At 43.2% G+C, this 12619-nt stretch overlaps 1 long non-coding RNA gene across 1 annotated transcript in view; it reads right to left on the bottom strand.

Annotated features, from left to right (window-relative positions):
• Nucleotides 1–8235, bottom strand: part of LOC111954209 (uncharacterized) — a 15206-nt gene extending 6971 nt beyond the window's left edge. Inside the window, exons 1-2 of the long non-coding RNA XR_002875956.1 lie at nt 7787–8235; nt 7120–7190 (exon numbers count right to left, since the gene is read on the bottom strand). This is a non-coding gene — a long non-coding RNA (uncharacterized lncRNA). The remainder of the gene's footprint in view (nt 1–7119; nt 7191–7786) is intronic.
• Nucleotides 8236–12619: the final 4384 nt, after the last annotated feature.

Consider the following 12619-nt stretch of genomic DNA (forward strand, 5'->3'; position numbering starts at 1 on the left):
TTGTCCCACATACAGGTTTGCATAGTTGGGGAAAAAGGGGGAGCCCATGGCTACACCCCGAATTCTAAGGAAAAAGTCTGACTCAAAGACAAAGTAGTTATTGGATAATACCAGTTCAGATGCAATCATTGGATGGWGCAAGGGTATAGTCTCTTTGCTGAAGGAAGTGTTGCAGCGCCTGCAAGCCTCCAGTGTGTGGGATGTTAGTGTACAAGCTCTCCACATCAAAAGTGGCCAGCAGGGTGCCCTCTGGTATCCTTCCTAAGCCCTTTATCAAGATKGGAGACTTTCAACCATCGGTTTAATGTGGTAATCCACAAACTTAGAAATGTTGGATATCAGAGTCGATTGCTGCTACAATGGGTCTACCTGGAGGAGGAGACACTTGTTTGAGTTACAGTTCAACTAAGGAAATTAGTCAATTGAAATTAATTAATCAGGCCCTAATCTATGCATTTCACATGACTGTTGGTCACAGATACCTTAAAAAAAAGGTRGGGCCGTGGATCAGAAAACCAGTCAGCATCTGGTGTGACCATCATTGCCTCATGCAGTGTGACACATCTCCTTCGCATACGGTAGAGTTGATCAGGCTGTTGATTGTGGCTTGTGAAATGTTGTCCCACTCCTCTTCAATGGCTGTGCGAAAGTGCTGGATATTGACGGGAATGTCAATCTAGAGCATGCCAAACATGATCAATGGGTGACATGTCTGGTGAGTATGCAGACAATGGAAGAACTGGGACATTTTCAGGTTCCAGGAATTGTGTACGGATCCTTGCGACATGGGGACATGCATTAGGCTGAAACATGAGGTGATGGCGGCGGATGAATGGCACGATAATTGGCCTCAGGAGCTCGTCACGGTATCTCTGTGCATTCAAATTGCCATCGATAAAATGCAATTGTGTTCATTGCCCGTAGYTTATGCCTGTCCATACCATAACCCCACCGCCACCACGGGCACTCTGTTCACAATGTTGACATCAGCAAACAGCTCGCCAACACGACGCCATACACACTGTCTGCCATCTGCCCGGTACAGTTGAAACCGGGATTCATCCATGAAGAGCACACTTCTCCAGTGTACCAGTGGCCATTGAAGGTGAGCATTTGCCCACTGAGGTCGGTTACGACGTCGAACTGCAGTCAGGTCAAGACCCTGGTGAGGACAACGAGCACACAGATGAGCTTCCCTGAGATGGTGTCCTAAAAAAGATATTTGGTTGTGCAAACCCACATTTTAATCAGCTGTCCTCATGACTCGTCTCAGACCATCCCGCAGGTGAAGAAGCTAGATGTAGAGGTCCTGGGCTGGTGTGGTTACACGTGGTCTGCAGTTGTGAGGCCAGTTGGACATAAGGCCAAATTCTCTAAAACAACGGCTTATGGTAGAGATATTAACATCAAATTATCTGGAAAAAGCTCTGGTGGGCATTCCTGCAGTAAGCATGTCAATTGCACGCTCCCTCAATGACATCTGTGGCATTGTGTTGTGTGACAAAACTGCGCATTTAGGGTGGCTTTTTATTGTCCCCAGCACAAGGTGCACCTGTGTAATCATCACACTGTTTAATCAGCTTCTTGATATGCCACACCTGTCAGGTGGATGGATTATCTTGGCAAAGGAGAAATGCTCACTAACATGGATGTAAACATGGACAATTTCTGGGATCTTTTTTTTTCAGGTCATGAAACATGGGACCAACACGTTACATGTTGCGTTTATATTTTTGTTCAGTATAACTCTGTTAAAAGCACTGTCTGTGTGTTGGTATCGCTAACATTGCCAACAGACAAAGAGCTGTGAGTGGTTCACCAATCAGRGTCTTGATGGGGTTGGCAACAGTAACATGGGATGATGTGTAAAGAAACTAGGATAGTTTCTTTGCAAAAAATTTTACAAATGTTTACCTTTATTTAACTAGGCAATTCAGTTAAGAACAAATTCTTATTTACAATGACGGCCTACCGGAACAGTGGGTTAACTGCCTTGTTCAGGGGCAGAACGACAGGTTTTCCGGTTACTGGCCCAACGCTCTAACCACTAGGCTACCTGACCCCCCAACTATCAGGTGACATCCCTGGAACAAGCCGGTAACTAGACAAAAACCTCCACAGGACCATGACACAACATCCCAAGAACATCCTAAAAACATCCCCGGGGACGTCCCTGGGACAAACCGGGAACTAGATAAAACCTCCAGGGGATCATTACACAGCATTCCAAGAAYGTCTTGAAAACTTCCCCAGGGACATCCCCGGTGTAATGTTTAGGCACAACAGTGCAGTAAGACTGATGATTGTTTATGACAACCCTAACCTAATACGACACCTCATGATGGATCCATAGTACGACAGTTTATGGTAGTTGGTCAACCACTGAACGTGAGTGTGTGAGCCATGCAACGCTTCTACATAAACGACCATCAACTGGATCTGTGTCTAGACACTACTTTAGCATTCATATTGAACATATGTGTAACAGCTGTCGTCCTCTTCTTCCTCTGAAGAGGTGTAGCAAGGATCGGACCAATACGCAGCGTGGTAGGTGTCCATGTTTTAATAGGGAAAACTGAACATGAACACAAATACAAAAAACAATAAACGTGAACAAACCAAAACAGTCCCGTGTGGCACAAACACTGACACAGGAAACAATCACCCACAAAATACCCAAAGAACATGGCTGCCTAAATATGGTTCCCAATCAGAGACAACGATAAACACCTGCCTCTAATTGAGAACCAATCTAGGCAACCATAGACTTACATAAACACCTAGAATGAACACAACCCCATAAATCTACAAAAAAAACCTAGACAGTACAAACACCCTAGACGAGACAAAAACACACAAACCACCCTCGTCACACCCTGACCTAACCAAAATATTTAAAGAAAACAAAGAATACTCAGGTCAGGGCGTGACAATATGGAATATTACACCCGGGACAAACTGGGAACTAGACAAAACCTCCTAGACATATGACACAACGTYCTGACCACTTTAGATGACCATTTTGTGATGTTCTGGGGACGTCTTAACTACACATTTTTGTTTGCAGGGGCTGTCCTTTCACCCCCTTCCATGGCTATTACCTACAAATGCATTTGGAGCTTGAGTTTACATTGTGTTTACAATGATGAATACATCAAGATAGTTAGCTAATAGGAAGTTAGCTAGCTGATTATATTTGATTCTTGAATAGGGGAGGTTCGAGGAAGAGGGATGGCACTATACTAGTGCAGGGTTGATATTTGACTAGGGGAGGGGTGAGGGTTGAGAAGGAGGGGTGATGCTTGACTAGAGCAGGGGTAATAACGGACCAATGCAGGGGTGAGGTTTGAGGAGGAGGGATGACACTTGACAGTAACGGGTTGATACGTTGACTAGGGGAGGGTTTGAGGCAGGAGGGGTTGACAACTTGACTAGTAGGCAAGAGTTGATACTTGACTAGGGGAGGGTTGAGAGGAGGGGTGACACTTGACTATGCAGAGTTGATACTTGAACTAGGGGAGGTTGAGAGGAGGGTGACACTTGACTAGTGCAGAAGTTGATACTTGACTAGGGGAGGTGAGGAGGAGGGTGAACTGACTAGTGCAGATTGAATACTTGACTAGGGGAGGGTTGAGGAGGAGGAGGTGACACTTGACTAGTGCAGAGTTGATACTTGACTAGGGGAGGTTGAGGAGGAGGGTGACACTTGACTAGTGCAAGAGTGATACTTGACTAGGGGAGGTTGAGGAGGAGGGGTGACACTTGACTAGTGCAGAGTTGATAACTTGACTAGGGGAGGGTGAGGTTGAGAAGGAGGGGTGATGCTTGACTAGAGCAGGGTAATAACGGACCAATGCAGGGGTGAGTTTGAGGAGGAGGGATGACACTTGACTAGTACAGTTTGATACTTGACTAGGGGAGGGTTGAGGAGGAGGGGTGCCACTTGACTAGTGCAGAGTTGATACTTGACTAGGGGGGGTTGAGGAGGAGGGGTGACACTTGACTAGTGCAGAGTTGATACTTGACTAGGGAGGTTTGAGGAGGAGGGATGACACTTGACTAGTGCAGAGTTGATACTTGACTAGGGGAGGGTTGAGGAGGAGGGGTGACACTTGACTAGTGCAGAGTTGATACTTGACTAGGGAGGGTTGAGGAGAGGGGTGACACTTGACTAGTGCAGAGTTGATACTTGACTAGGGGAGGGTTGAAGGAGGGGTGACACTTGACTAGTACAGGGTTGATATAGACTAGGCAGAGGGTTGAGGAGGATGGGTAAGACTTGACCAGTGCAGGGTTGAGACCTGACTAGGTGAGGGTTGAGCTCTAAGGAGGAGGAATGATGAAGTTCCTAATATGTATTCCTTATCTAAACACTTTCTCTTTTAACCTTCCCCTAATAACCCTACCTGCATGGACAATCTCTTTGTAGACAGTCAGAAAAGTCACTAACCACACCCGCTGGCGTTCTCTCTCTATCCATGATTGAGTTGGACTTAGCGACCGCTCTAGTGAGAGCTATTTCGTAATACGGTCGTCCTGTCTTTATTTATTATGTAGGCTAAGAATTGTGGCTGTGACATTGTTTATTTTCATTGAGATGATAGAAAATATTTGGCATTTACAATCACATCAATTMTATTGAATTCATGTTATTGTATACTGTAGGTGTAGAGAGGGCTTCATGTTTTTGCTTCTGTGCTCAGTTGGTAGGAGCATAGGTGCTTGCAACACAATGTCCCGCAAGGGTCAGAGGTCAGGTCTACTGAATAGCCTATACAGAAACTAAAAGTCGCTTTGAATAAAAGTATCTGATAAATGATCATTATTAAATTAACCAAAGCCTACTTGTGCAATTTTGAAAATTGTAATATGCACAGCACTCTGAATATGTGTGTCCTCGAGGATATCAAAGGAAAATATTAAACTCCCAGAGGTATTTAATTCTGAAACCTTTTTAATCAAGTCAGTTTAGAGATGCAGTAGGGCAATATGCTTTCTGTGACCCTATAACTATCCATTTACATGGCAGTTACATATAGACATCTCTTGGCCTAGCTTGTTGAATAGTAGGCTACAGTATGTAGCTGAACTGTGATAGCTGTTAATGGTTTGTTTAATGCACTTAAAAACACATCTTCAGTTCAACTTATAAAAAATGAGTGCTGGCTCTTTTTTATGTAGGGGCTTCTTTTGTGTGGGGGGTCTACACTGAATAGCGGATGTTTGACCCTTGCAGTATGTTCTTTGCAGGGAGTCCAGACCGGAAATTGCTTATGATCCTGTAGCCAAGAACACAGCTCTACAGCGGATTGCAGGGTGAAAATAGACAATGCAAGGTGCACAGCTGAGCTGGACCATACAGTAATTAGTGTCTGATTGTCTCATGTTAACTTAAAGAGCTTTAAAGCAGGAATCCGCAGGTCGTGGGCGATCCTATGCCGCCCCACTTCTTGTGTAGTGTTTTCACTTCGAACGAAAACAAGGGGGTTGAGTCTTGGGCTAGCCTTCCGGGAAATGTGTGTCTTTTGCGTTAAATACCGCCTACTCAAATKACCCTGCTGCCATGGCCCCRGAGCTGGAGAGGAAGTGAAAGTCACTTGCAAGCTAACATTACAACCACCAGAAACAAAAACTTAAGCCAACAAGCTAGCTAACTTGTTTTCAGATAAACTGTCCTTGTAGCAGGGAAAACAGAAACAAGCATCATTCTTGGTTCTTGGTTCTCAAGCAACTCAACCCCAAAGAGAAAAATAAGAGAGAAAAAGACTGCTCATGACGWATCCAGAAACCGGTTAAACATAGGAATACAATTTGAAAAGTGKCAAAGTGACGCTGAAATTGCCACCATTCTCATGGACTGGTAGGTAATTGTTGGGTTGCATTTTTAGCCTGCTAGCTATGTTAGCTTCTAACCTTAGTGTGTTCAATGTTCAAGCTAGCTAACACGGCTACTTAGCTAGCTAGCTAACGATAGTATCATGTAGCTACACTGCATAAACCCCACAAGATGCCTGATGCCTTTATTTCAACTAGCTAGCTAAAGCTAGATATGCAAATTGTTGACATGACAGTGTGTTTGATTCTGCCCTGGACCACCCCAAAAAATGCATCTAGCTCCCAGTAAAACAGCTTACATGGTGCCGCAACGGATCACGAAAGGAGGCCAGTACTCGCCACACACAGMAACTTGGAATGATGACCCTGTTGCCAGGTCCCACACTTCCAGGCCACAAACTGTTATGTGATGCTCCTGGTTCCTACCTTTGACTCCTTACTAGAAGATCGTCATAGCCAGTATGACCGCAATGCATCCKTACGGCCCTGCTACAGAGGTTAAATTCTCAATGSCTGACGCGCGCATTCATTCTATCTTGTGAATTTAAATAATGCGAAATTAAGTTGATTTGGTTGGTTTTTGTTGTAGCAGGTAGAATGTCACATTGATACAATGCTGATGGAACACATGTAGTGTAGATGAAGGGTTAGGATGTTTATCATCTACGGCTGACTTTGTTTCCTCCATCCAAYRGGTCCAAGCTATCCTTGGCATTAGTCTGACTGACACACTGTTACTTCAATAGCCTACAGTACAATGCAATGTCGTATTCCCATATACACCTCACTGTATCCTGTGCATATGCCAAATAAATGTGGATTTTGATTTGATAACATCATTTTGATGGAATATGAGTACATTATAGTGAGATCGTATGCAACGTTTATGAATTCAACCATGTCTTTTTCAATGCTATGCAGGATTGTGAATCACCATAAATGCTCTGTTGACTACAGTTAAATGGGGGGTGGAAAGACATTACTACCAAATAAGTCAGTGTCACAGAAAGTGTCCTTTACATACATATGATGTGGTGTTGTGCTGTAACCAGTTCAGCATGTGTCCTACTAAATGTACCATCCTATTACTTAATCTACCAATGTCAAGCAGATGAGCCATTGTTTATTTGACTGACCACATTGGATATTCATTCAGTCAATCAAGTTGGGCAGTTCACAGTATGAATCAATGCTATATAGTCAATGTGCTGAACAGGCAAACAGCTTTATGTAAATAGTTATTGAATCACAAAGCATAACAAAARATTCCATAGCATTTCTTACCTCTCTTTTGGTGTTGATTTTTCTACAACCTCAGGTTCCCTCGAAATCAGACTGTCTCCACCAGTATCTCCCTGAGAAATAAATGTTTGWGTGATGTTACTATACCACATTTTARAGCTAGATGCATTTTTTTGGGGTGGTCCTGGCCCGAAAATGCTGTCGACCACCTAGCTAGCTAGCATTATCATCTACAAACCAAACATACTTTCATGTCAACAATCTGCATATCTAGCTTTACCTAGCTAACATTAGCTAGTTGAAATAAAGGCATTGGGCATGTTGTAGGGTTTATGCAGTGTAGCTAAATGATGCTATCCTTAGATTCCTTTGAGTACAAAACAGTCTGAATACAGATGATGTTCGCTAGCTAGCAAAGTAGCCGTGTTAGCTTGCTTGAACAATGACCACACTAAGGCAGGGCTCTCCAACTCTGTTCCTGGAGAGCTATTGTCCTGTAGGTTTTTGTTCCAACCCTAATCTAGGGCACCTGATTCTAATAATTAGCTGGTTGATAAACTGAATCAGGTTAGTTATAAGTGGGGTTGGATTGAAAACCTACAGGAGGGTAGCTCTCCAGAAACAGRATAGGAGGTAACGTAACTAGCAGGCTAAAAACGCAACCCAATACTCCATGAGAACGATGACCATTTTGGATTCACTCTTCCACCTTTCAAAATTTATTCCAATGTTTATCCGGTTTTTGGATTGGTCATGAGCAGAGTTTTGCTCGCTTCTTTTTTTCTTTTGGGGTCGAGTTGATTMAGATCCAGGAACCAAGAATGATTCTTGCTTCTGTTTTCCCTGCTACAAGGACAGTTTATTGGTAAACAWGTTAGCTAGCTTGTTGGCTTCATCTGCTCTGTGTTTGTTTCTGGCAGCTGTAACATTAGCTTGCAAGTTACTTTCACTTCCTCTCCAGCTCCGGGGCCATGGCAGCAGGGTAATTCGAGTAGGCAGGATTTAACGCAAAAGACACACCTTTCCCAGAAGGCCAGCCCAAGGTGGCTCTGGGTTTAATCCCTTGTTTTTGTTCGAAGTGAAAACATTACACAAGAAGTGGGGCGCCATTGGGTCGCCCACGATCTGTCAATTCCTGCTTTAAGCTTGAGGACAGTGTGTGTGTGCACGCGTGGGTGTATGTGTTTGCTAGTACTCCTACATTAGTTGTGCACAACTACTTGTGTGTGTGTGTGTGCGCGCACGCTTGTGTGTTTTTGCTCCGTAATGGCTCTGTAAATATAGCCCGGCAGGTTATGCACTCTGGGGGCCAACAGCATTAGCGTATGAAATGACACACACTGTAATCTCACTGGAGGAGATGACACGCACTACACTCTCCCCTCTTCTTTGGGCCCGAGGTCCTTTGACGTCATCCTCCAATTCACCCCCCATCCCGCTCTGATAATCAGCCATCTCCCTGTTGGTGGCCATGACACTCCCCCTTTWGCATCTAGTAAACATATTGAAGTCGATTATTCTAACTCTCTGCACAATGGTTAATGTGGTGTATCATAATAACAATATTCATTGAGCTTTGTTGATGGGGCTTTATTGTTGTACAGTGAGAGTACCATATCTGTCTGGGCTTGGTGGAAATGATGTGTAACCCAATTATGTGTGGATTATTACCGAAAGGCACTAAATCATCGAGTTTGTGAGGGAGATAGATATAGGATAGAGAAAGAGTATGATGCTTGACAAATTGGAACTATTTGCAGCTGTGACAATGTAAATAGTGAGCAATAGTATGTGTGTTCAGAGATCTTACAGGACATCTCCTCTGTGCAACCCAGAGGTGGGACCAAGTCACCATTATTCGAGTCATAAGCAAGTATCATGTCACAAGATCCAAGTCTCAATTCGAGTCCCAAGTAGACTGGGTCGAGTCTTGAGTCGAGTCCAATTCGTGCATTCTAAGAGCAAGTCAAGTCAAATCTCAAGTGAAGTAAAAAATACATCTATACATACAATGACTTGTTCAAATATTTGTCTATTTATTGAGGCTACCAGACAGCCCTTTTCATTATTTTGTCTACAGCACATTTTGATTATGAAATTGTAAAACAAGGACCTTAAGTAGTACTTGCTCAGAGTGTAGATCTATTTACAGATCTTGGTGATCCAATGGTAAAAGCGACATATCATACAGAAAATACACGGCCCAAAATAAATAGCTTATGTATCAGGCTTAACCTTTCCTATCTGAACGGGCACAGGCAGAGGGCAAGACGGCACAGCCTCCCCTTGAGAAACCAAAACGAATCTGTCTAACAGGAGCTCAAACAGGTATACTGGTGAACACCTGGCACCTCCCAGGACCATACAATTACCCAATTGGCAATTACAAACAATAAATTGGCTCTACAATGTTAAAAGCAATTTCCACACCCATTGTTATATTAGTCTTAAACAGATATAATGATTATTAATTTGATTTCCTCACCATTCATACATGGAACCATCATTTTGTTTTATTCAACATAAGTGTGGCGGGCAGGCCATGTAGCCGATATGCGCACTGAGGCATGTGTGCTCCGATTTATGCACAACCAGAATGACAGAGACATAGGACACATGCTGTGTTGAAACCAACTGGGAATTGGGAACTGGGGAAAACTCAGACTTCCGAGCGTTCAAGACAACTAGGAATTCTGAAAAAAAACGTGCTCCGACTGGGAAAAATCTTTTGAACGGTCATCCAACCTCGGAATTCCAAGTCAGAATCTTGGGCATCTTTCTAGAGCTCCGACTTTCCGACATGAAGATCACTGAAATTCTGATTTGGCCTATTTCCCCCCCCCCCGAGTTCCCACTTGTCTTGAAAGCACAAACAGACAAACTGAAATCCAACATAACCCAGGAAATATGAACAAGGGAAACTATAAATAAACAGAACTTCTACATCATGAGTCTTGCAAATGTTCATGTGCACAATAAATATCTTGTCCACTCAGAGTGTAAGAAATGGTAGGCTAAATAAAAATGTTCCTATCAAACATGAAACAGAAATTCCTAAGGATTGCAATCAACTGTATGGGGATGAAATTATGAAACTCTAGCAATTATTGTAGGATTAGATGCAATATATATACCACATATGCATTTAAATGTGTGAAAGCAACAGCAAACATATCAACAAGAAAACAAATCGCTCTCCACTGGCAGGAGTTTTGAGAGCGCAAGTGGAGAACAGCGACTATGTCCACAGTAATAAATGCAAGCTTCATAAGTATATTATATATTTCAAGCAATTTTTACATACCAAAAGACCAGTAGGTTTATGCTAGTAGGCTTAATTGTTTCTTGATGCCCCATTGCTGGTGAGCTTGCACAGTAAATAGTTAATATTCTTGATCACCAAACTATCTTTGGAGCTGCATATTTACTTATTATGGCAATCCTCTCTCCCTACAATTTGAAGTTTGCTGCACCTGATCCTATAGATGTACAGCAAATCAGCAATATGTTTGCTAGCTCACCTGACCTGTGTTGACTGACAGTTTGCTGTTCCAATCAGAGGGACAAGTGTGCGTTTTCGTATTTTTGCAAGGGCGATGCTGCAGCTACTGTCTCTGGCTGCGTGGAGAGTAATCCACGAAGACTCTTTGCCACAAAATTTGTGACAAAACGTTACAAAACGTGACCAGAATTTTTTTTAATCATCAGTCTCAAGTCTTGAGGCTCCAAGTCCAAGTCAAGTCTCAAGTTATTTTATTTTCTATCAAGTCAAGTCTCAAGTCAACAAATTTGTGACTCGAGTCAGACTCAAGTCCAAGACATGTGACTCGAGTCTACAACTCTTAACACAACTCAATCTTGCAACTGAGCAGAAGGCAGCCCTTTGTACGAGCTACTTCATTGTGTGCCTGGCTGCGATAATCATTTCAGAATTACGGCTCCTCGCTTCTTGCTTCTTGTCCAATTTCGGTAATTGCGCAAAACCAGGAACGACAGCTCCATCCAGGTGCATCTAAAGCTACTGTCCTATTACAGTGGTAATGTACAGTGGTAAATTCGTTACACTCTGCCTAGGCTCATAGAGAGGGGCACCGCAGGCAGCCAAGGTACATGGTCCAATGCGCTGGGAAGACTTGATTGAGCTTTCACTTACAGTATAGGCCCATCTTCTCTAGACAAGCCATTGCCCAGATTTGATTTGTGAGGTTTGAAAGGCAATTTGTGCTCACCTTTTACCTGTTCCTGATCATGTCAGACTTCTTCTCAAAATTTAGCCTTTGGAGGATGATGGAAACAAAATGTCTGACGCTGTGGGTGGATGACGATGATTGACTGGTAAATCAAATTAAAAAGCATAATGTGTTCTTTCCCCCTTTGGTTTGTGTGTGAGGGAACAGAGACGGGCGAAAAGTMATGCATAGGAGTTATATGAAAGAAGGAGGGGTAAGTGCTGTCCAGGTCAAAGGAGGAATGGTTCACCAATGTACAAAAGTACAGTATATGAGCTTTTTCACTTACCTATAGGCTGTTGTTGATCGATCAAGAGTTTTTAAGTGCATATTCAGGTTAGTACTTTCAGATTGATAATCCTAAATTCCCGATTCGATCTTCGCTTGCCCCTTGATCTGAGTTGGAAAACTATTTACAATGGATTTTAAATAATGTTAATTTAGGTGTGATGAAATATTATTATATAAATTATTGAATAAGTCTTTGTTATAAGTTAATCGTAATAAATTCATTGTTACTCCTGGGAAACCAGGTGTGTGCACTTCCTGGGCAATATATAGTAGCGACCAACACCTAGCATCCTAATCAAGAGGTTCAGATCTCTTGGCGTAACGGCTAAGTTCAAGAAACTGTTGGGGATACCCCAGCATTTGCTGCAATTTATATTGTCTGCTGCCTCAGCTATGTTCATCAAACCAATTCCTCCCACCTTTTAATTCACAAGGAAAGTTGTCAACACAATTCTACTTCTTGGGAACCCCCCACACGTGCCAGGTCAACACATTAGCAAAAACAACTTCCCTCTCTCACTTCTACAAAGTTGTCCCACATGATGCTTGCCCTTCTCGAGCCCCAGAGGTCAGCTTGAACTATTGACCTTGACTTGACCTTGCCACCCTGGGGTCACACAGTTTTGATTCCTTGTTCTGTGCTTCTCCGCTCTACCCATACCAGGGCACGGGGTGTTGTGCCATTCATGGGGGCCGCGTTTGGGGGCTGAATTCTGAGATGGGGGCATCTCTGGTGTTCCTCTTCTTGATGGGTCCATCTCTCCCCGGGACCTAGGACTTCTCCTTTCTTTCTGCCAGCTGTTTCCGCTTTGAGGACACTTGTGATAGCGAGAGGGGGGAGAAAAGGGAGTCAGAGAGAGAAAGTGTTTATGGTTATGGAGACGTGTACTAAGGCCGTGTGTGTGTGTGTGTGTGTGTGTGTGTGTGTGTGTGTGTGTGTGTGTATGAGACAGAGATTACATTTATCAAAAAGGGAGACAGAGAAGAGATTATAGTGGTTATTATAGGAATGGGTACTTAGG

Source organism: Salvelinus sp. IW2-2015, linkage group LG28 (assembly GCF_002910315.2).
Source record: "Salvelinus sp. IW2-2015 linkage group LG28, ASM291031v2, whole genome shotgun sequence".
Lineage (NCBI taxonomy): Eukaryota > Metazoa > Chordata > Actinopteri > Salmoniformes > Salmonidae > Salvelinus > Salvelinus sp. IW2-2015.